The following is a 24,923-nucleotide window of genomic DNA, read 5'->3' on the forward strand; positions in this document are numbered from 1 at the left end:
AAATCATTCCCGTTGGAATACGAAGAATCTTTTCTCTTCATTTTCCTAGAACTGCTGGGGAAGTCATACATAATCTGGCTTCTGTGTCCTCACACCAACTGTCTGGTTCTTTCTGTCAGCACTTCCAAGATGCATAGGACACAAACCATTCATGTAATTAAGTTTTCTAGTAGCTACCTTAAAACAAAATAAAAAGAAACAAGGGAAATTAATTTTAATGACATGCTTTATTTAAACCAATGTGTTAAAAATATATGATTTCAACATGTGCTCAATACTTAAATTATTAGTGTAGCATTGTAATTTTTTTTGGTGTATACTAGAGCCTTTATAATCTGGTGTCTGTTACAGTTGTAGCACATTTCAGCTTGGATGAGCCCCATTCCAAGTGCTGCACAGTCACTTGTAACAAATGACTGCCACACTTGGCAGAGTGACCTTTTCTCTTGACTTCTCATGTACTAAAGGTGCAGGTCAATCAATGTGGGTTGTTTGCATTGTTATGCTGGGCATCCATTCAATCCAGAGACTCACACACTGCAATTTTGAGAGATAGTCTTGAATAATAATAATAATAATAATAATAATAATGCTATTATTGTTATTATGTCATTTCCTCCCATCTTTTTCTCAGTTCCTCTTTCTGAAACACCTATGAGTTAGATATTGGACCTTCTGGATTGATTCTTTAAGTTAATTATTCTTTCTCTATTATCCTTTTCTTTTTACAGTATGTCTTGGTTCACCAACAGAAGTATTTGGCAAAATTTTGCTTCCATTCACAAACTCCACATTAGGTGATGAATACAACCATGGCCATCTTCCCCACACAAATACAAATGCAACCATCCTCCCCACTCTGACATGTGGTTGTGGATTCCTCTAGTTGAGATTACAGTCACAGGCAGACTTGTGCACACCTGCTGTGAAGCTTGTGTGCTTTTTAGCACATACAGTACTGTACAGTATTATTCAACCTAGCATGGCTCCAAAGAATGTGCCGAGTAAACATGGTGGTAAAAAGAAAATGTAGAGTGGTAATGAAGGTGACAAGAATGTGTAGGGCAATAATGAAGGTAACCAGAATGTGCAGAGCAAGAATGGTAAGAAAAAGGTTTAAAAGAAAATAACCATTGAATTGAAGGAAATTGAAGAAAAGCATTTTCATGGTATTCACATGGTTGATCTGGCTTTGGAGTACAGGGTGGCAAAGTCGACAATCTCAACTATTTTGAAGAATAAAGATGCCATCAAGGGAGCTGATATGGCAAAAGGAATACATTGTTAGCCAAGCAGAGGACACAAGTGCTGGGAGAGGTGGAAAAGCTTTTGTTAGTGTGGCTGAATGAGAAACAGCTGACAGGTGATAGTGTTAGTAATGCTATGATCTGAGAAAAAGCCAAAAAATTGTACAGTGATTTACTGCAAGAAAACCTCTCTACAAGTGCAACAAGTGATGAATTTAAAGCCAGTAGGGTGGTTTGATAAATTATGCAAGTGAAGTGGCATCCACATTGTGATAAGACATGGGTGAGGCTTCCAGTTCTGACAAGACCGCTGCAGAAGCCTACAAAGAAGAATTTGCAGACTTCATGAAAGCAGAAGAATGTGTCACTCAACAAGTGTTCAACTGTGATGAAACAGGGTTCCTCTGGAAGAAGATGCCATATAGAACTTATATCATGCAGAAGGAAAAGGCACTGCTGTGGCATAAGTATATGATGAACAGATTGACCTTTTGGTGTATGTGAACAAAAGCACTCATATGAAGATTAAGCCACTACTGGTGTACCATTCCTAGACTCCTTGTGCATTCAAGGAACAGAATGTGAACAAGGCCAGACTTCCTGTTATGTGGAAGGCCAATGGAAAAGCCTGGGTCACAGGACAATTGCTCATGGAATAGCTGCATGAGGTATTCTCACTCTCCGTTAAAAAATATCTTTCTGACAACCAACTGCCTGAAGGGTGCTTTCTCCTGATGGACAATGCCTTGGCACACCCTCCAGCCTTGGTGGATGATATGGATGCTGAGTATGACTTCATAAAGATCAAGTTCCTCCCCACAACATGACACCTCTTCTTCAGCCCACGGACCAGCAAGTGATCTGCAACTTCAAGAGGCTGTGCACAAAGGCACTCTACACCAGATGTTGTAATGTCACTGAAGAGATGTCCTTGACTCTGAAAAAGTACTGGAAGAAACATTTCAATGTCCTCCACTGCATTAATCCCATTGACAAAGTCCAGGAAGATGTCACATATCGAACCTTAAACTCAGCCTGGAGGAAACTGTGGCCAGAATGTGTCACTGAATGTGACTTTGAAGGATCTGATGCACAGGTAATGGAGGAGATTGTGTCCATGGGCAAGAGTATGGGTCTGGACTACAACAGTGCAGACATAGAGGAGCTTGTTGAGGACCATAAGGAGGAGCTGATGACAGAAGAACTTGTTGAACTCCAGACTGACACAGAAGATGCTTGTTGAGGTGCATTCCACTGAGGAAGAGCAAGACAGGGAGGAGGTTAGCAGCGATGTGATCAAATCCATTGTGGAAAAATGGAATAAGTGTCAGGATTTCATTGAGAAGCACCACCTCAACATAACTTGTAATGAACAGTGTTGAATCTGATGAATGATAATGTGGTCTCTCATTTCTGGAAAGTTATGAAGCACAGGAAAAAACAATGACATTAGACAAATTTTTCATCAAAATTGACCCTGCAGCTAAGAGACGAAGAAGAGAGTAAACCCCTGAAGATCTCCCTGCTGTCCTGATGGAGGCAATTCTCTCTCCAAACAATAACCTCCTCCCCACTCACCTTTCTGTGCTCCACACCAGACATCGCATCAAGCAAGGTTAGTGTTCTTTCTCCATACTGTACTTTGTTTCATATTTTTGTGGTTAAAAAATACATATGGTTCAGAATGGATAAATCTTATTTACATTGAAACTTATGGGAAAATTTGATTTGGTTTGCAACCAAAATCAGTTCACGACCACATTCTTAGGGATCAGAACAGATTAACTTTATTTACATTGAACCTTATGGGGAAATTTGATTCAGTTTGCAACCAATTTGTTCATAGAATGAATTAAGTTTGTGAACGTATGTGCCATTGTACTTTCTTTTTGTTTTATTTCCTGGGAAATTTACTCTTACATTCCAACCTTCTTTTGATGTTTCAGTTCAGTTGCTGTGATTTTAAGTTTTCTCTTGTTTCCTTTTATATCATCACACCTGTTCTTTCTCCTTTTTTTTGGTACTGGGGATCGAACTCTGGTCCTTGCGCTTGCGAGTCAGGTGGCGGAACCACTGAGCTAAATCCCTGGCCCACACCTGTTCTTTTGTGTGAATGTAATGTCTTATTTGTTAGATGTCAAAGATTTTTAAAAAGTTTTGCTCTGTTCTAGTCATCACTTGTTTCTGATAAATTCTGTTCTGTTGTTCTTCACATAGTACTGATACTTGTAGTACCTTCTCATTCAAAAGGGAGTGGTGTCAGGGGATGACCAGGGCTTCTCAGTTGTGGGCTTTGCTGCATGATGATCAAGTAGAAAGCCAAACTTTTCTCTTTGAAAGATCAGGAGAGTTAGGGGCAGTGACACAGAAGATGGTCCACAAAAGATACTTTTTCTGAAGATGTCTCAAACACCTTGACAAGTCAGTATATTGGTAATATCCTAGAACATTCAAGGACGCCGCCCAACTCACCTTTAGAGGCCCCTAATGAAAAGGGTAGACAATCATGATGGTCATCAGCTGTCTGAAGAATCAATTGATGTCTAATTTCCATCTTACATGTGGCTAAGAGTCCCCACTAGTCTGTAACAATAGTATGTATTGTAACAAAGACGATCTATGAGCAGGTGAAAGAAGAGCAACAGGATTTCACATTCAGTATGCAGATTTAATTTCACTCTCCTTCCCTCCCTTTCTCCCTCCTCTTCCCTCCTTTCTCTTTCTTTTACTTTTTTCCTTTTCTTTAGTTCAGAGCCTCACTTCCCCTTGTGTCTGGTGCTCATATGTGGAGCTGCTACCCTTCTGTATCTACATAAGCCTATACGCTCTCTCTTGAAGCAAGGTGAGTGGTAATCTGGTTGCTTGATTTGGAGAAGTGATCAAGGGGGCCAGCCTTTTTCTATAGACCACCAGCCAGTCCTGGTGCAGGGTGTGTTAGGGAGAACCTGTGTTCAGTGCTGCCACATGTAGTCCTGCAAGCCAGTAGCTCTCCCTTCCATTCCATGAAGCCAGTTAGCTCTGCTCTATGCACTATTCTTCTCCAAAAATAACTGTTGATATTTCTTTTTCTGTGTTCTTAAAAATATTTCCCCCTAGTACTGGGGACTGAGCCCAGAGCTTTGTACAAGCTAGGCAAGCATTCTATCTCTGAGCTACACCTGCAGCTATGAATGTATCTTCATTCTGCTCTAATTTTAGTGAAGTCTAGGAAGGAAGAGGAAAGGAAAGTGACTGCTCTGACATCCAGAAGTCCTCTATTAGACTTTATATATAGCCTATTCCTAGTTTTTGCTTAGAAAAAGTAATATAGTATCAACTATTATAACCATGCCTATATAATTCCAATATAATTTGTATCTATCATATTTAGTACAATATATGAAAAGTAATATATGATTTTCTTTCAGCATTATTTATAGAGAAGTACTTGATTATTTTACCTGTTGTTGTTGTTGTTATTATTATTATTATTATTATTATTATCATCAGTACCAGGGATCAAATTCAAGACCTTGTGCCTACGAGGCAGGTGGTGGAACCACTGAGCTGAATCTCTGGCCCTATTTTACCTGTTTTTAAAAGATAGATTATGAACAATAACAAGAAACCTAATGTGACTGATTATTTTCCTCTCATGATTGCTAATACAATTTGATTGGTTGATAGCAAACTTTCCAGGGAAAACTTTCCTACCTTTAAAAGGCACAAATGAAAATTTGGTTGATAGTAATTTCTGAGAAACTTATTTCTACATTTAAGAATATAAACAAAAATTCTTAGCTTTGTCTTATGCAAACTTAATTATTTTTAAAGGTATCAGTTGATTTATTTTTTTACCTTTATTCAATAGTAATTAATTTCTTAGGCACTTGTCACAATTCTTCAAAAAAATAGAGCGTGTTCTCTTCTCAGAAGAGAAGAAAATCCATGATGGGGCTATTTACAGAGATGTGGGCCAGGCTAAAGGAAACCAGGGAGGGATGTGGGGGGACCCAGGGGCCAGGAGGGATGGCCTGATACAGCAAAGGGCAAGAATAGTGTTGTTACCAGTGAGCACTGGAGCTGTCAACATAATAGGATTCCATCCCTGACAGGGAGAGAAGACTGGGATAGAAAAAACCTGGCACTACTCTCTTCTTGCTCTTTAACCTACACCTGTTGACCAAACTTGGCCAAAAGCAAAAGTTTGTGGGATGCAACCCACAGGGGTCAGCCCCAGACCCTGAGCCAGAGAAGGACAGAGAATGGCAAAGGGATCAGGCGAGGCAAAGATGGGCAGCATGAGCTAGGCCACAATACAAACTTGGTTATGTAGGCTTCATTTGGAGAGAATTGGAAACTGTTTGATAACCACAGAAACTTGGGATAATGGTATCTCCCATTCCAACTTCTGTCCAGGTTTTCATTTCAGTTTCTCTTTAGGGCCAGGAATGCTGTGCTAAGGACTACTTGGTCGTTCTGCTTGAAAGAAGCTGTGTTTACACACTTAAGATTTTCTAAGGAGATATGAAAATTATAAGTTCTTCATAGTTGAAGAAAACAGAAATATTTTGTACTTTTTAGTCAACATTTTCTCTATAGGATTAACAATTTAAGAGAAATTCCAGTTCTCAAATCTATAACAATGCAGCTTAATTTGCCTGACTTGTGCTTCAGATTTGAAATTTAAGGATCCTAGTAAAATGTTAGTGTTTTCTTTTACTACCTGTGAGGATGGTACTTTTAGCAAAATCTTAATTAGACATGTTAATAAAAATCACTTTATTATTTTTCACTTTGATTTCATTGAGCTATATTGAGGTTAATCTTTTGGCCCTGTAATAGGTACTATGTGCATGGAAGAACTGAGAATTGAGCTTTTTGTTTATTTCTCAAATACTCTCTTGAATTGCCTCTGCTTAGTTTTCAAAAGGTGGTTTCCTGGATCTCTATTCATTTGTGCACTGCACCCTCTCTTTCCCTTTGTAAATTTGGACAATTCATCTCCTTGCCCTCTCTTTGGTGTCCAGAAGTCCTTGTCTATGAAACACTGTTGCTTAGCGACAGGTTAACAAGTTCTTCCTCTCTGTAGCAAATGACAAAAGAGCTGACCAGAGCATCCACTACTTGTATTTATCCAACAAATACAGATACAGTTTCTTGTATGGCGAGACAGTAAAATTTTGTATCTTTAAACTGCAGCAAGATTCAAAATAAATATATTTTTTAAGAAATAAACATTTCTTATTAGAATTTGCACACTGATTTGATTTTGAAACAATCCTTTTACTTAAAAAGATTCTTTGTAATGAAATAAGGTGAATCTTTTTCTACTAACTTCAAATGAAGAAAATAGACACAATTTAAGCTATTAGAAAACCTCTAAAATACCTTTTCAAAATAGATTCCTTCATACAGTGTTTAGAATAGAAAGAGAATGATAAAGTATTCTTCACATTACCTTATATCAAATTTGAATACATAGGGAAAGCCAATTTGGGATTCATAATATCGTACTATGACATTGCGAGGTATCAAAAACTTAAAAAACATCTTTAAAGTCAACACCTGAAATGCCAGCACTCCAGGACACTGAGCTAAGAGGATCACAAATTTGAGCCCAGTCTGGGCAACCTAGTGAGGCCCTGTCTGAAAAATAAAAAAGGGCTGGGACGTAGTTCAGTGTAAAGGCCTGGGTTCAGTCACCAGTACTGCAAAACTAAACAAACAAGCAAACAAAAATCTTCACAAAATTCTAATGTTAAATTCTATTAGACTGGGAAGCAAATAAAGCTAAAATGAAGTTTCCCATTTTGTCATAAAGAACCATCACATTGCAGAGTCTTCACCTGCCAAACAAACTGTTCTTAAAATGCCTGTTGCTAGGGAAAGAGAAAGTGTTTACCCTCGAGCTTAAATTTTACAAGATATGTAAAGTTTTAGCACTGCTCATGTTGGCCAGGATGGAGTGAAAGCACTTTATCTCTCCCACTCATCGGAGAAATTCTGGACAAAATTAAATATTGACTTCCTGAGGACTCTGACAAGTAATCAGTGGCAAGTGAATTGGAAAGGGGAAGAGGAGGTGTCAAAATATGAAGAAGCCACGCATATAGGAATGTGTTTTCCAGATTTCTGTTCTCTTAATTCTCTGCGGTTTGATATAAAGACTGCCCCTGTCAAGGAACTCCCTAGTCGAGCTCCTTGTGAACCCAATAATGCAAAGGCAAATCTTGCCCGCTGCCTCTGTCTCTCTCCAGTCTGCACAGAAGCAGAGAATCCCCTTCCTAGGTCTCTTCTACTCAGCATCTTCCCAGCCTCTTTTGCTCCCAGTAGGCCTCCTTGCTTTGTGTTCTGGCTAGAAAGATGAAATTCCTCTCTGAGTACTATATTCCCCCTTTCTAATGCCCCCTGCCTTTTCCAAAAGAATTACTCCCAGGTGGAAAACAGGAAAAAAATGTAAATTCCTCCCACATTCTTCTGAACACAGGGTCACTTCTTCCTGCTTCCTCTGAGTGGTAAGACAGGTTTCCCTTCACAGGTACAGCTCATTGTGCCAAGGTTTGGCCTTTGCAGTACTTATCCATGAAGAGGGTTCCCTTTAGGTCAGGAATGAGAGACAGAAAAAAGTATCTAAAAAAAAGAACACACTCTCTCTCTCTGGCTCCACTTTTAAAGAAAGTGTTGCAGATTGTTCTCCCACAAGCATTGCATGAGAGTTGCAGCTCCTCACATTCTTCCCAGCACTGGAAAATGAGGAGTCTTCTCCCTGCAGGAATTCTAACAGGGATATAGTAGTATCTCATTGAGGTTTTTAAAAACAGCTTTATTTATTTATCTATTTGTTAATTTCTTTTATTGGTATATTGTAGGTATACAACACAATTACCTTTCTCATTGGGAATTGTACCTTTACATAATGCATCTTGGTTCTCATTTTTCCCCATTCCTAGCCCTCCCTTCACGCCCTCCACCCTTCCCTATTTACAAAGACTTTATTTCCATTTTTTCCATTTCTCAGCATTTTTCCTTTCCTTTCTTTCCTTTCCCCTGCCCCTCCCACTACCCCTACCCCTTTGGACCTTTTCTTCCTATTTCACATTACCTATTATACCTTTTAGTCCTTATTTACACTTTCAGTTTCTCACACCAGAGAAACTATTCGGTATTTACACATGTGTGTCCTATTTATTTCACTTAAGAGTATCGCCTCAATGTGCATCCACTTAGCTATAAATGTCTCTAATTTCTCATTTTTTATGTCTGAGTAGCACTCCATTTTATAAAAAAAAACACATGTTCTTTATCCAGTCTCCAGTTGATGGGCATTTGGGCTGTTTCCAAGTTTTAGCTATCACAAACTGTGCTGCTATGAACATGGGTGCACATATATCACTGTGGTATGATTCTTTTAACTCTTTGGGGAAGGAAGATACCCAGCAGGGGAATAGGTGGGTCAAATGGGACTTCCAGTCCTAGTTCTTTGAGGTATCTCCATACTGATTTCCACAGTGGTTGCACCAGTCTACACTCCCACTAGCAGTGGAGCAGGGTTCCTCTTTTCCCACAGCCCCACCAGCATTTGTTATTGGTTGATTTCATGATAGCAGCCTTTCTTTCTGGAGTGAGGGGGGAATCTCAGCGTTGTTTTCATGTGCATCTCTCGAATGACCAGTGATGTTGAACATTTTTTCATGTATTTATTTGCTATTTCTACTTCTTTGTCTGAGAAATGTCAAAAACAGCTTTATTGAGACATAATTTAAATATATTTCACCTATATAAAGGACAAACTAAATTATAAGATTATATTATGATCTTAGCTTTAAAAAATTGTGGTAAACCACCCCAGAGGGCTGACCAGGTGAGCCTCTCCAGCTGCCATACCACCACCCCAGAGCAGCAAGGAGGTGAGCCTCTTGGGTACCAGCACCCCACCCCTGGCTGTGCCGAGCCATTACCTGGATCCACACCGCAGAGGTGCAGGAGTCATAAAGGACATTGTTCTGAGCTTGAGAAGATAGAGTAGAAGTGAACAACAGAAAGAGGGCCTCTCTGAGGCCCCCTGATGAAAATTAAAGCCCTCTGGAAAAGTGAAGAAAATCTTTGCAATAAAGACACACCAGACCACCTTAGTTGTGGGAGCAGTGGTGTGGACCAGAGCAGTATGGCTGCAAACAGATCCCAGCTAGGGCTCTGTCCTGACCTCAGAGGCTGGGGCACATTGGCCCAAGGCAAGGGTGTCCCTGGAAAAGAGCTGCAAAGGCACACAAGCAACAGCCAAAGGTACACCCCAATACCATCACTAAATGCATGAGACCCTAGCCAGAAGCTTGCTCACACAACAGGAACAGGGGTGCTCAGCTCCCAGCCAACAGCCCTCCCAGACAACAGCTACATAGGGGCCCTAGGCAGTGGCACACCTAGATATCATCCCAAGTGTGCACAGGCCCCAGGCAAAAGCCCACCCAGACAACAGGTCAGCTCAGGGATCCAGAAGGCCACCTTTCTAAACCCAGAAATTAGTGTATTGGTGATCAGCAGAGAAAAGGCAGCTCTGCGGCTTGCTGAGAATTGAAGACCACTGAGTGAGCAAAAAGTTGCCTCAACAAAGGCACTGCAGGCTGCATCTGTTGAAATCAGGAGACAAGTAAACAAGCCTCAAAACCAGACTTCCAGACCACCTAAGGCAACCCCAAAGGGAAATGAGATGAAAAAATCTGATACTCAACCACCTGGACTCCCTGAACTGGCAACAAAAAAGGATACAGAAAAAAATGAAATCAGAAATAATTTCTCACATAACAGCAGAGATTGCGCCCATAGTGCAAGACATGATTAATAAATCTAGAGAGGACACAGATAAAAAAATAGAGGAGCTGAGGAATATGATGGAATCCCAACAGAGGAAACAAATGGAATCCATAAAACAGATGCAAACAGATTTCCAGGAGATTAAAAATTCCACTGAAAGGTTATGCAGCAGAATGAGCCAATGTGAGGACAGAATTTCAGATATAGAAGATAAGATTTCAATTAGTGACCAGGAAAAGAAAAATTTCTTTAAAATAGTAAGGGACCATGAGAAATCAAACCAGCAGCTACCAGATGATGCAAAGAAGAATAACATAAGACTGATAGGAGTCAATGAAGAAACAGGAGAGAGTGCAGATGACATAAAAAAACTGTTCACAGAAGTGATGGCAGAAAACTTTCCAAGGGGGGGAAAAGAACTTGACATACAGATAAGGGAAGCATATAGGACTCCAACTAGCCTTGATCAAAAAAAAGTCTACACATCAGGCTGGGGATTTAGCTCAGTGGTTTTGCTACCTGCTATGTAAGCACAAGGACCTGAGTTTGATCCCTAGTACCAAAAAAAAAAAAAAAAAAAATCGACACATATGCATATAATAGTTAGGATTCCAGAAACCCAACAGAAGAACAAAATTCTACAAGCAGTTAGAGAAAAGAAACAAATCACATACAAAGGAAAGCCCATCAGAATCACAGCAGACTTCTCAACACAAACCCTCAAGGCTAGAAGAGCTTGGAGTGACGTATTTCAAGCCCAAAAGGAAAACAGCCTCCAACCCAGAGTGATGTACCCTGCAAAACTATCTTTCAAATTTGATGGTGAAATAAGATACTTTCATGACAAAGAGCACCTTAGGAACTTCATGAATACCAAACCAGCACTCCAAAAAATTTTAGACAATATCCTAGAAAAAGACAATGAAAATCACAACCCCAGGAAGGCCAGCAGAATTAATCCATTGGGCACGACAAGAAATTAAATGCAAAGGGGGAGAATCCAAAAGAAAAAGTCATGACAATGATAAGTCAATAAGTATCAGTTATAACCATCAATGTTAATGGTCTCAATTCACCATTCAAAAGAAATAGATTGACAGAATGGGTCAAGAAGCAAGATCCAACAATATGCTGCATACAAAAAACACAATTCAAAAAGAAACTCATAGACTGAAAGTTAAAGTGTGGAAAACAATACTCCATGTGACAGGAACCTGAAAAAAAGCAGGAGTAGCTATCCTCTTTGCAGATCAAGTGGATTTCAAACTAAAATCTGAAACACTTCTGGTCCCAAGAATTTCAGATAAGGGATAGTCAACTTGTATGTACAAATCTATTGTCAACATGTGTTTTCATTCCTCTTAAATAAAAACTTAAGAACAAAACTGTTGGTTCTTAACAGTAATACAAGAAATTTCTATATTGTTTTACAAAATGGTTTTATCATTTTACATTCACATTAGCAGTATTCAAAAGTTCTAATTGGTTCACAACTAAACTGACATCTGTTCTTTTAAAACTTTTAACTTCATCTCCCTAATGAATGTATAATACAATCTTGTTATTGTACTGATTAGTATTTTTCTGATTCTAGTGTTGCACACCTTTCCTTGTGCTATCATCTTCTTGTGTCTACTTTTTAATTGGGTTGTCTATTAATGAGCTGTAAGAGTTCTTTATATATTCTGGCCATATGTTACATGTATTATAAATATGGTCTGTTTAAGGACTACTTTTTATTTTCTTAACAATGTCATTTAAAGTTCTAAATTTTGATGGAATCTCATTTATCAATTTTGTGCTTTTATACATCATGTTTTCTGTATCCTAGGAAATTCTTGGCTACCCTAAATTTATGAACATTTTCCCTTATAATTTCTTCTTAAAGTTTTATAGTTTTAGTCTTTCATATTTAGGTTCATAGATTCAAGTTCAAGTTATATTTATGTATGGAAATAAAGGGTTGAGGTTAATTTTTTACATACAGATAACAGGTGTTCTAGTACAATTTGCTGTAAACATCTTTTCCTCTGCTCTTGAGTTTATGTTCTGTAAAATGTTAATGTTAAATAATCTTTCAAATCTCACTGGACCATATATGTGTGGTTCTATTTCCAGATTTTCTGTGTTATTCCAATGATCTATAGGTCTTTCCTTATGCCAACACTGCCTTGATTACTGTAGCTTTACAGGAAGTCTTAAAATTAGGTAATAATGGCCAGGGATTTAGCTCAGTTGTTCTACCCACTGCCTCGCAAGTGCAAGGTCCTGAGTTCGATCTCCAGTACCCGTCCCCCAAAATTAGGTAATAAATGTATTCCAACAGGTTTTTTTTACTTTTCTACTTTTAAATTTCAATATCCAATTCTTCATTAATAGCAAGTATACATAGACCTGAATTTTTGTATATACCTTGTGTTTTGTAATCCTGCTAAATTCAAATACAAGTTCTACAGTTCCTAGAGATTTCTTAGTATTTTCTCTGTAGATGATCATTTCATCTACATAGAAAGATTTTACTTAGACCTTGCCAATCCTATGCTAATTGTTTCTTTTTATTGCCAGACTATTTTGGTTTGGGCCTATGTTTCAAAGTTTAATGGATAGATGAAGAGTAGGCATATCTGCCCTTGTTCCCCACCTTAGGGAGAAAGCATTGTATCTTTTCCATTCATATAAGGCATTTGTGCTGAAGTACAGAGTATATATCTTATCCATTGAGAAGGTTCTGTTCTACTTCTAGTCTCCTGATAGCTTTTACCATGAACAGCTGTAGAATTTAGTCCAATACTTTTTCTCCAACTAGTGACAGGATCATATGGCTTTTTCCTTTCCTCTGTTAAAATGATGACTTTTAGGGGTGGATCTTCCAATGCTGAACCAACACTGCCATCCCTATAACAAAACCACTTTCTACATCCTGCCAGATCTGACTTCCAATAGTTTGTTTTGTTAAACAAATTTTTAGCTATGTTCATACTTTTTTCTTCTATTATCTTTATCCAGTTTTAGGATTAGCACAATGTTGAGTTCCTAAAATGAGGGGAAACGTGTACCTTCTTTTTTCTGCTTTGTTTGATATAATTTATCAGTTAAAATGTTTATGAGCCTGCTGTTGTCATATCGGTAGGTTTTCAAGCTAGGAATATATCTTTTTTAATAGGTGCTATTCAAATTTTACATTTCCTCCAGAGTCAGTTTCATTTGTCTTCCAAGGTGATTCTTAGAAATTGTCAAATTTATTTCAAAAAGGATTTTTGTAATATGCTTTCTATATCCTTTTAGATTCTTTAAAATCTGTGGTAATGTCCTCTAAATTTTGATATTATAATTTTTAAAATGTATAATTGATATTGTGTAATAGGAAGAAAAGGTCTAAAGGAGTATGGGAAGTGAGAGGGGTAAGGGAAAGGAAAGAAGGGAATAGAAAAAATATGAGAAAAGGAAAAAAATGAAAATAAAGTCTTTGCAAATAGAGAAGGTTGGCAGGGGTGAAGGGAGGGCAGGGGAAGGGGAAAAGAATAAGAACCAAGATATATCATGTAAAGGTACAAGATCCCAATGATGAATGTAACTGTATTTTATATATAAAATGTATCGATAAACTTAATGGGAAAAAAAGATTAAGTTCTAACTCTTTCACACCTAAGCTGACATTTGTTCTTTTAAAACTTTTAACTTAATCTCCCTAATGAGTGTAAAATATGATCTTGTTATTGTACTGATTAGTATTTTTCTGATTCTAGTGTTGCACACCTTTCCTTGTGCTATCATCTTCTTGTGTCTACTTTTTAATTGGGTTGTCTATTAATGAGCTGTAAGAGTTCTTTATATATTCTGGTCATAGGTTATATGTATTATAAATATGTTCTGGTTAAGGTCTATTTCTCATTTTCTTTTTTTAAAAAAATATATTTATTGGTACTTTTTAGGTATAAAATACATTTACATTTATCATTGGGTGTTTGTACTAGAACATGATGCATCTTAGTTTTTATTTTTTCTCCCATTACCTGTGCACCCTTCACCCACTCCACCCTTCCCTATCTACACAGAGTTTGATTCCATTTTTTTTCTCATAATTTTTTTCTTTCCCTTCTTCCCTTTCCCCTTTCCCTTCCACCATCCCCAAACCCTTGGACCTTTTATTTCAAATTATCAATTATTCATTTTAACCATTTTCATCCTTATTTACACTTTCAATTTCTCACACTAGAGAAACTATTCGGTATTTACACGTGTGTCCTATTTATTTCTCTTAAGAGTATGGCCTCAATGTGGATCCATTTGGCTATAAATGTCTCTAGTTTCTCATTCTTTATGGCTGAGTAGTACTCCATTTTATAAAAAAAACCCACATCTTGTTTATCCAGTTTCCAGTCGATGGGCATTTGGGCTGTTTCCAAGCTTTAGCTATGACAAATTGTGCCACTATAAACATAGGTGTACACATATCGCTGTGGTATGATTCTTTTAATTCTTTGGGGAAGATTCCCAGCAGGGGAATAGCTGGGTCAAATGGGACCTGTAGTCCTAGTTCTTTGAGGTATCACCATACTGATTTCCACAGTGGTTGCACCAATCTACATTCCCACCAACAGTGGAGAAGGGTTCCTTTCTCTCCACACCCCCATCAGCATTTATTATTGGTTGATTTCTTGATAGCAGCCATTCTTTGTGGGGTGAGGTGGAATCTCAGTGTTGTTTTCATCTGCATCTCTCGAATGTATTTGTCATTTTCTTAAGGATGTCTTTTAAAGTTCTAAGTTTTGATGGAATCTCATTTATCAATTTTGTGCTTTTATACATCATGTTTTCTTATATCCTAGGAAATTCTTGCCTACCCTAAATTCATGATCATTTTCCCTTATAAGTTCTTCTTAAAGTTTTATAGTTTTAGTCTTTCATATTTAGGTTCATATATTCAAGTTCAAGTTATTTTTATACATGGAAATAAAGGGTTGAGGTTAATTTTTTACATACAGGTAACAGGTGTTCTAGTACCATTTATTGAAAAGATCTTTTCCTCTGATCTTGAGTTATTTTCTATAAAATGTTAATGTTAAATAATCTTTCAAAAATCAGTGGACCATAAATGTGTGGTTTTATTTCTAGATTCTGTTCTAGTCCACTCATCTGTCTTTCCTTACACCAACATTGCCTTGATTACTGTAGCTTTAGAAGAAGTCTTCAACTTAGGTAATAAATGTCTTCCAACTCTGTATTTTAAAAAAAAATTTTCCAGGTCCCTTGTACTCCTACATAACTTTTAAGTTTCAATATCCAATTCTTCATTTATAGCAAGTAGACATAGATCTGAATTTTTATATTTACCTTGTGTGTTGTAATCCTGCTAAATTAAAATACAAGTTCTAGGGGCTGCTAGAGATTTCTTAGTATTTTCTCTGTAGATGATCATTTCATTTACATATAAAGATTTTACTTATACCTTGCCAATCCTATGCTATTTGTTTCTTTTTATTGTGAGACTATTTTGGTTTGGGCCTATGTTTCAAAGTTTAATGGACAAGGGCCGGGGATTTAGCTCAGTGGTTTTGGCGCCTGCTGTGCAAGCACAAAGACCTGAGTTTGATCCCCGGTACCAAAAAATAATAATAATAAGTTTAATGGACAGATAAAGAATAGGCATATCTCCCCTTGTTCCCTACCTTAGGGAGAAAGCATTGTGTCTTTTCCACTGATATAAGGTGTTTTTGCTGGAAGTATGGAGTACATGTCTTTTATCTGTTGAGAAGGTTCTGTTGTACTTTTAGTCTCCTGATAGCTTTTACCATGAACAGCTGTAGAATTTAGTCCAATACTTTTCCTGCAACTACTGATAGGATCATATGGCTTTTTCCTTTCCTTTGTTAAAAAGATGACTTATGGGGGTGGATCTTCCAATACTGAACCAACATTGCCATCCCTATAATAATACCACTTACTACATACTGCCACATCTGACTTCTAATAATTTGTTTTGTTAAACAAATTTTTATCTATGTTCATACTTTTTTCTTCTATTATCTTTATCCAGTTTTAGTATTAGCACAATGTTGATTTCCTAAAATGAGGGGAGAAGTGTTCCTTCTTTTTTCTGCTTTAAATGTTTGAAATAAATTATCAGTTAAAAGGTATATGAGCCTGCTGTTGTCATATAGGTAGGTTTTCAGGCTAGGGATATACTTTCTTTAATAGGTGCTATTCAAATTTTATATTTCCTCCAGAGTCAGTTTCATTAATTTGTCTTCCAAGGTACTTCATAGAAGTTGTCAAATTTATTTCAAAAAAGATTTTTGTAATATGCTTTCTATATCCTTTTAAATTCTGTAAAATCTGTGGTAATGCCCTCTAAATCTTGATATTTTAATTTTTTATTTTATTTTATTTTTATTTTTCATACTGGGGATCAAACTCGGGACCTCGCGCTTGTGAGGCAGGGTCCAGAACCACTGAGCTGCATCCCCGGCCTTCTTTTTTATAGCTAACAACATTCCATTGTATGATATGCCATATTTTATTTATCCATTCATTTTTTAGTAGGCATTTGGGATGCTTCTGCTTTTGACTTTTATGAATAATGGTATTATGAACATTAGTGTGTCTGACTGTCTGTTTTAAATTCCTTACATACACATACTTGAGTGGAGAGCTGGGCAAGTTCTTCTAGTCATTAAATTTTTATCTTTCTGAGGAAATAAAACACTTTTGATAATGGCTACCATGTTTTATAATCCCATCAGCAATGTATATTGTCTACACATCATCAATTATTGTTATTTTCCATTTTCAAAACATTGTAGCCATTCTAGCATGTGTCTTATGACATTTAATTGTGTTATCTAACAGCTAGTACTGTTGAGTATCTTTTTATGCTTATTGGCTATTTACATACCATCTTTGGAGAAATGTGTATATTCAAATCCTTTACAATTTTAAATTGGGATGTTTTTTGTGCTTGAGTCAAAAAATTTCTTCATATATTTGGTATACTAATGACTTATTAGAAAGCTGATTTTTAAAAAAATTTATTTTATTGGTACATTTTAGGTATGCAATATAATGACATTCATCATTGGAAATTTGCACTTTTACATAATCTCTTTGTTCTTATTTTTCCCCCTTCCCCTTCAACCCCTCCATCCCTCCCTATTTTCAAAGACTTTGTTTCCATTTTTTCATTTTCTCATATTAATTCCATTTCCTTCTTTCCAGAAAGCTGATTTCAATATATAGGTTCCCATCCTTTGAGTTGTCTTCTACTTTCCTGATAGAGTCCTTTGATGAACAAAATTTTAAGTTTTAATAGTCTCATTTATCTATTTCTTTTTAATTGCCTGTTCTTTTGGTGTTGTACTTAAATTATTGCCTAATGCAAGGTGATAGATTTACACCTATGTTTTCTTGAAAGAGTTTTATAGTTGTAGCTCTCTTTTCTCCTCTATACTCTCTTCTCTCCCCCCACTCCTTTTCTTCTTTGACAGGGTCTCACAGTGTAGTTTAGGCCACCTTGAACTTTTCATCCTCCTGCTCCAGGCAGGAGGTTACAGGCATGTGCCACCACACTTGGCCATTATAGTTTTTAAATTATGACACAATTTTATTTCTTCCTTTCCTATCTGAGTGCCTTTTCTTTCCTATCATGCTGACTGGAACTTCTAGTATTTTGTTAAATAATAGTGATGAGAATGAATTTTGGGGGGGGCCCTACTCTTCATCTTTGGGGAAAATCATTCAATCTTTCACCATTAAATATATTATTAACTGCAGATGCTGTGGTTTGTTTTGTTTTTGATAGATTATCAAGATGGAGAAGTTCCTTCTCTAGTTCTAGTTTTTCTCATCAGTGGGGCCTTAATTTTGTCAGTCTTTTTTTCCTGCATTAATTGATATAATCATGTAAATTTTCTTTTACCCTGATTTTGATTGAACTAGGCCTAAATTTCCAAATGAATGTCACTTGGTCAAGATGTATAATTTTCATTATATTGCTGGTTTCCATTTGGTAATATATTCTTCAATATTTCACATCTATATTCATGAAGCATATTGGTGTGTAGTTTCTCATTTTTATACTGTCTTTTGGTAACATGGTAAGCTTGGGTGATAAAATTTCTTGGTAATTGACTTGGAGCTGCTGGAACAAAGCACAGTGGACTAGATGACTTAATAAAAAAATTATTTTCACAGTTTTGCAGGCTGAAAGTCTCAGGTTAAGTTCTGGTGAGAACCCTCTTATTTTAGACTGCCAACTTCTCATTGTATGCTCATCTGAGAGAAAGAAGGCAGGGTACTTCTGGGGCCTCTTCTTTGAAAGGCACTAGAGTTAAGAAGTTAGAGTTAGGAAGTCCTGACACTCTATTAGTAAAGTAGAATGGGACATTAATGTTCAGTTCATAATAATGAGTATTCTCTTCTCTTTTATGCTCTAGAAGAGATTATGTAGTATTGATGCTAAATTTGTAGAACTTTGGTAGAATTTTCTCACTAAATCATCTGGATCTGTAAATTTATTTTAAAAGAACTTTTTAGGTTAGTCTCTACAGTTATTGGGCTATTCAAATTACGTTCTTTTTTTTTCATATTGGGAATTGAACTCAGGGCCTCATGCTTGCCAGGCAGGCATTGTGCCACTGAACTACATCCCTGACCCTTCAAATTATGTTTCATATTGAGAGAAATGTATCTGTGCTTTCCAAGAAATTTGTCCATTTCATTTATGTTGCCAAACTAATGTGTGTAGTTTCTGTAATTCTCTTTTTAGCCAGTGATGTCTGTAGGGCTATAGTGGTAGCCAGTTTCATTTCTGATATTGGTAATATGTGTCTTCTTTCTTGTCATTCTTACAAGAAGTTTATAAATTTTAGCAATCTTTTCAAAGAACCAACTTTTTTTCTTTTCTTTATTTTTGGTTTCCAGTTTCATTGGTGGGAATTATTTTCTCCATTTTTCTACTTGCTCTAGATCTATAACTCTTTGTTTTTCAAGTTTCTTGAAATGGGACCTTAGATTTTCCTCTTTTCTGATGTAAGAATTTAGTTATAAAGTTTCCTTTCAGCACTTCCCTGATTCCCATAAACTTTAATATAGTAAGTTGTTATTTTCATTGTCATTCAGCTCAATATCTTTTTAATTTCCCTTGGGATTTCTTTGACCCATCCATTACTTACAATGTTGTTTAGTTTTCAAATGTATGGGGATTTATGTTACTTTGTTATTAGTAATTGGAGTCTCTTGTTATCAAAGAACACATATGTTTTAAATTTGTTTAAAATTGTTGAAGTTTGTTTCATTTGCCAGGATATGGTGTTTTAGATATGTGTTCTGTGGGTACTTGCATGTGTATTTTGTTGGTGCAGGGTAGTTTTAGATAAATGTTGACTAGATCTTGTTAGTGGTGCTGAATATGCTTGCTGATTTTGTTAGTTTATCAACTGTGAAAAGAGTAGTCTCCAACTGCAATTGTGGAGTTGTCTCTTTTATTCTCCAGTACTGAGGATTGAATCCAGAGCCTGCTCATGCTAGGTAAGTCTTCTACCACGGAGACATATTCTCATGCCTTTTTATTTTTTGAGACAGAGTTGCTTAAGCTGTCTTCAAACTTGCAACGCTCCTGACTCAGCCTTCCAAATTACTGGGATTAAAGACACGTGGCACCACATGGACCTTTTATCAGCTTTTGATTCATATATTTTGCAGCTGTTTTTTGTGTATCACCTTTAGAACTGCTGTATCTTCTTGGGAGTATATCCCCTTATATCATTATGTAATGTCTCTAGTAATTTTCTTCCTGAAACGTATTTATCTAATATTAAAATAAAACTTACTTTATTTGATTAATGGTTACATGGCATATTTTTCTAATTTTTAATTTTCATCCTACTTATATCATTGTATTTGAAATGTTTCTCGTAACTACCATATGGTTTGGTCTGTTAAACTATGTCTTTAATTAGTGTACTTAAACCATTTATATGTAATTATCGACATGTTAGAACTTAGTTTGCCCCTTAATTTTTCATTCTTGTTTTCTGTTTATCTTCCCTGTCTGCTTATTTGGTCATCTTGTGAGTTCTTTTATGTATCTATGTTTTTGTGACTCCCTGTATACCTTCTTTAGTGGTTGGCCTAAGTATTAAATTCTGTTTACATGACTTAGTCTCTACTGGTGTCATTTTACTAGTTCAGGTGAAATGTACAGCTTTACTTCTCTTTGTTCTCCCCCATTTACAGGGTAATTGTCTTAAATATTTGTTTTATATTTTCTGTACATATATCACTTTTATATTATCTTTTTGATTCACGATATCTTATTTAGAAAACTCAATATGAGAAATATGTATTTTTTTGCTCATTTTTATTTGCTTTTAATGATTTCTATGATTTCATCTTTTATTATTAGAGAAATCTCTTCACTCATTCTTTCAGAGGAGATCTGGTGCCAACAAGACATCAAGAAGATATCTTGATTCTTACATCATTCCTTTAGTAATCTGAATTCCGAGTTCTTTTGTTTTTGCACTTGAAAAATATTTTGCCACCTCCTCTTGGCCTCCGTAGTTTCTAATGAGAAAACTATTGTCTTTTTAACTTATTTCTTCCTTTGGTAAAATTTCATTTCTCTCTTGCTTTCAAGATTTGTCAAGTTTTCAGAAATTTGACTATTCCACATTTTGCTATAGATATCTTTGAGTTTATCCTCTTTGGGGCTTATTCAGCTTCTTTTATCTGTAGGCTTATGTCAAGTCTTGCCAAATCTGGGACTTTTTCAGTCATGATTTTTTTCATGCACTTTTGTGTGAACCATTTGGTTCTTCATATCTTATTTCTTTGCTGAAACTTGTTTTTCCATGTGTTTAAGAATGTTCACTGAAGCATTTTCATGATAGCAGCTCAAAACTCACGTCAAATACTTACACCATCTCTTATCATTTTGGTGTAGGCAACTCTTTATTGTCTTTTTCATTCAGGATGAGATTTTCTTTGGTTTATGATAAATGATATTTGAAACATACATTTGTTACAGGACACTGGATTTTGTGTGTGTGGCAGCACTAAGGTTGAACACAGGACATTGCACCCAGCTGTATTCTCAGCCCTCTTTAATATTTTAAGATAAGAGTCTCACTAAGTTGCCCAGTCTGGCCTTAAATTTGCAATCCTCTGGCCTCATCCTCCACCTCTTGGCAAGAATGAAAGTCCCAAGTCCCCACTTGGGCTTATCTGAAATAACCTTGATAGATAAATTGGGGTCTCTTTAATGACTGGTATACATGGAAGATTAGGTTCCCCTGTCAGACTTTTCTGGTGGGGCTGGGCATCTGGCTGCAGTTTCTTGTGTGGTGCTTGGCTGAAGTAAAGTGGTAAGTGGTTACTGTCTAAAAGTTTTCTTGTTTTGTTTGCTAGGCTTGTCCCTTTCCTGATCCTTCAATTAGAAAGAAAGCTGGCTTCCACTATAGTTTTTTATTGTCTATTCCCAATTATTTCCACATTGCCAACTTCTGCAGCATATTCTAGATATATGAGGCAGAAAGAAAGCCCACAGAAGGTACCACTGTGTTTTTCCTACCAGTCTGTCTCTTCTCCCCACCTTTCAAAGCCTCATGTTTTTTCTATACACAATGTTCAATGCCTTAGTTCTACTTAGTAGGAGGAATAGGAAAAGTATTTCTACTCCATCTTTCTAGATTCAGCAGTTGTAGACCAGAGATAGCAAATCTTTTAGAGCTTTCAGTAATAATAAAAAGCTGGCTGCACCATGCATGCCACTGGTTTGCCACCACTGTCCTAGACCAAATGTGATGTGGTGTGATTTAAACCTACTATCCTACTTTGTTGTATATCCTTTCTTTTTCTCTCCTTTTCTAAGTGTTTGGATTAAGAAAATATTTTTTATGACCTAGTTCAATCTCTTTGTTTTAATAGCTATCATCTTTGGTCTTATTTTAGTGAATGCCATAGGGTTGTAGCATACATCTTTAACTCATCTTAGTATTGGTCAACTTTCCTGTTGCTGGTACAAAATACCTCACAACAACAACTTTAAGGAGAAGTTTAATTAGGCTTACAGTTTCAGAGAGTTCATGGTCAGTTGGCTCTGAGGGAGAAACATAATGACAGAAGGGCATGGTAGAAAAAGGCTACTCACTTTATGGTAGCCAGGAAGCAGTGCACAAGGCAAGAGCACCTGCTAGTCTTTCAATTGATATGTTACTTCACATGTAAAAGAATCTTATGACAATGTATTTTTGTTTCTCTTCTCCAAGCCTTTGCGCTGTTCTCATGTGTATATAGTTTATTTATATATGTATTATGAACCCCACAACACATTCTATGGACTAAATTGTGCCCCCCCCCAATAAGAAACATCACCGAGAGCACTGGTGGTGGTGTCTCAGTCTCCTATGAGGCAATGCAATGAAAGCTAACAGGAACAAAGAGACAAGATTTAGAGAAAATTGGGCCTTGGACTGATCTATACTGCTCTGGGCAACAAAGACAAAGGGCACCAAGGATATACAGTATTGATTACAAATGTGGAAAGGTGAGCAGAGTAGGCTTTGAAGACAAATAGTGATGGAGTGTGAAGCATCTCCTGATAGTGGATATTCAAGCAGGGATGTAAAAAGGGAGACACTGCTTATCTTGCTTGGAGAGAACAAAGGGGTATGCAAATGGATTGGGTCACAATTAACCAGCAACTCATCTGGTCAGTGAGAAGTCATAATTCAAGAGAAAAGATTTGAATTGAGGTCAAGTTGACCTCAGCTGCACGTTAACTAAGCAGAGCCCTGCCACTTCACAGAACAGGTCTTAGGTATCTGTGGCAGCCATTGAGGAAAGGGCTGTACTGGCCCAGTCTGCCATCTGAAATGCCCATTTGAGTTACATAAGTCTTTGGTCTGACTCCTATTATAAAACAATATAGCCAAATTATGGAAAGGAAGAAGCATGAGCCAGGTATGGCCTGCTAATACTGGGCAGGGATGTCTGTCACACCACCACACATGTTGACTGTAGTTTGGAAACAACCTACAAGGAGCCAATTACAGTTTAATTAGGTCTCCAGGCAGGGTCCTGATATGAATACTGCCCTTATAAGAAGAGACATCAGAAAGTGCTCGCTGTCTTTCCAACATGTGAGGACACAGTGTGAAAGTATCCATATTCAAACCAGGGTAAGACAGCTTACATCAAAACCTGACCAATCCACCTGACCTGACACTGATCTAAGTTCTGGCTTCCAAAACTGTGAGAAAAGTTACTATTTAGGCCACCCAATCTATGGTATTTTGTTATGGTAGCCTGAGCTAATACAGTAAATATTCTGATAAACAGTTGATAAACAATGGTCTCTTAAAGATATTTAAATAAGAATCCATGTAGTTATCCCTTCTGGATCCCTTCATTCATTTGCTTAGGCTCAGATTTCTGTGTAGGACCATCATCTTCTTTCTGTCCAAAGAACATCATTTAACATTTCTTAGAGTGAAGATTTTTTTTTCTTTTATTAAGTTTATTGGTGCATTTTAGGTATACAATATGACATTCATCATTGGAGACTTGTAACTTTACATGATATATCTGGTTATTTTTTCCCCATTCTCCTGCCCTCCCTTCAAGCCCTCCACCCCTCCCTATTTACAAAGACTTTGTTTCCATTTTTTCCTGTTAATTCCATTCCCTTCTTTCTTTTCAGCTACCCCTTTCATTTCCCCTTCCCCTCTGCACGTTTTCTTCCTATTTCACATTATCTATTATACATTTGGATCCTTCTTTACACTTTCAGTTTCTCACACCAGAGAAACTATTCAGTATTTACACATATGTGTCCTATTTATTTCACTTAAGAGTATGGCCACAATGTGCATCCATTTAGCTATAAATGACTCTAGTTTTTCATTCTTTATGGATGAGTAGTACTCCATTTTATAAAAAAAAACCAAAAAAAAAACCCCACATCTTCTTTATCCAGTCTCCAGTTGATGGGCAATTGGGCTGTTTCCAAGTTTTAGCTATCACGTACTGTGCTACTATGAACATGGATGCACATACATCACTGTGTTATGATTCTTTAAAATTTTTGGGGAAGATACCCAGCAGGGGAATAGCTGGGTCAAATAGGACCTCTAGTCCTATTTCTTTGAGGTATCTCCATACTGATTTAAACAGTGGTTGCACCAATCTACACTCTGACCAACAATGGAGAAGGTTTCCTTTCTCCCCACACCCCCGCCAGCATTTGTTATTTGTTGATTTCTTGATAGCAGCCATTCTTTCTCTGGTGAGGTGGAATCTCAGTGTTGTTTTCATTTGCATCTGTCAAATGACCAGTGATGTTGAATATTTCTTTCATATGTTTACTTGCTATTTCTACTTCTTTGTCAGAGAAATGTCTGTTCATTTCAGATGCCCATTTTTGGACAGGATCTTTAAATTTGGGAGTTCTGATTTTTAAAAGTTCTTTATTTATTCTAGATATTATACCTTTGTCTGAGGAACAGCAGGTGAAAATTTTTTCCCACATTGTGAGCTGTTTTTTTTTTTAAGTTTATTGGTACATTTTCAGTATAAAATAGTTACATTCATCATTGGGATCTTGTACCTTTACATGAGTATCTTGGTTCTTATTTTTTTCCCCTTCCCTTGCCCTCCCTCCACCCCCTCCACCCCTCCCTATTTGCAAAGACCTTGTTTCCATTTTTTTCCCTCTTCTCATATTTTTTCCTTTCCTTTCTTTCCCTTCCCCTAGCCCTCCCAATTCCCCTGCTCTTTTAGACCTTTTCTTCCTGTTACACAATAGCAGTTACACATTTTTAAAATTACAATATCAAGATCTAGGAGACATTACCACAGATTTTACAGAATTTAAAAGGATATAGA

General features: G+C 36.8%; 1 long non-coding RNA gene across 1 annotated transcript; it reads right to left on the bottom strand.

Annotated features, from left to right (window-relative positions):
- Window positions 1-208: 208 nt before the first annotated feature.
- Window positions 209-24,675, bottom strand: LOC110346788 (uncharacterized). Its single transcript, XR_002391014.2, has 2 exons — window positions 3,720-24,675; window positions 209-2,660 (listed from the first exon to the last, which is right to left on the bottom strand). It is a non-coding gene; the product is annotated as an uncharacterized LOC110346788 (long non-coding RNA).
- Between the last annotated feature and the right edge of the window lie 248 nt (window positions 24,676-24,923).

Source organism: Heterocephalus glaber, unplaced genomic scaffold, assembly GCF_053883595.1.
Source record: "Heterocephalus glaber isolate CG9 unplaced genomic scaffold, H.glaber_assembly_v1.0 deba00000621, whole genome shotgun sequence".
NCBI lineage: Eukaryota > Metazoa > Chordata > Mammalia > Rodentia > Bathyergidae > Heterocephalus > Heterocephalus glaber.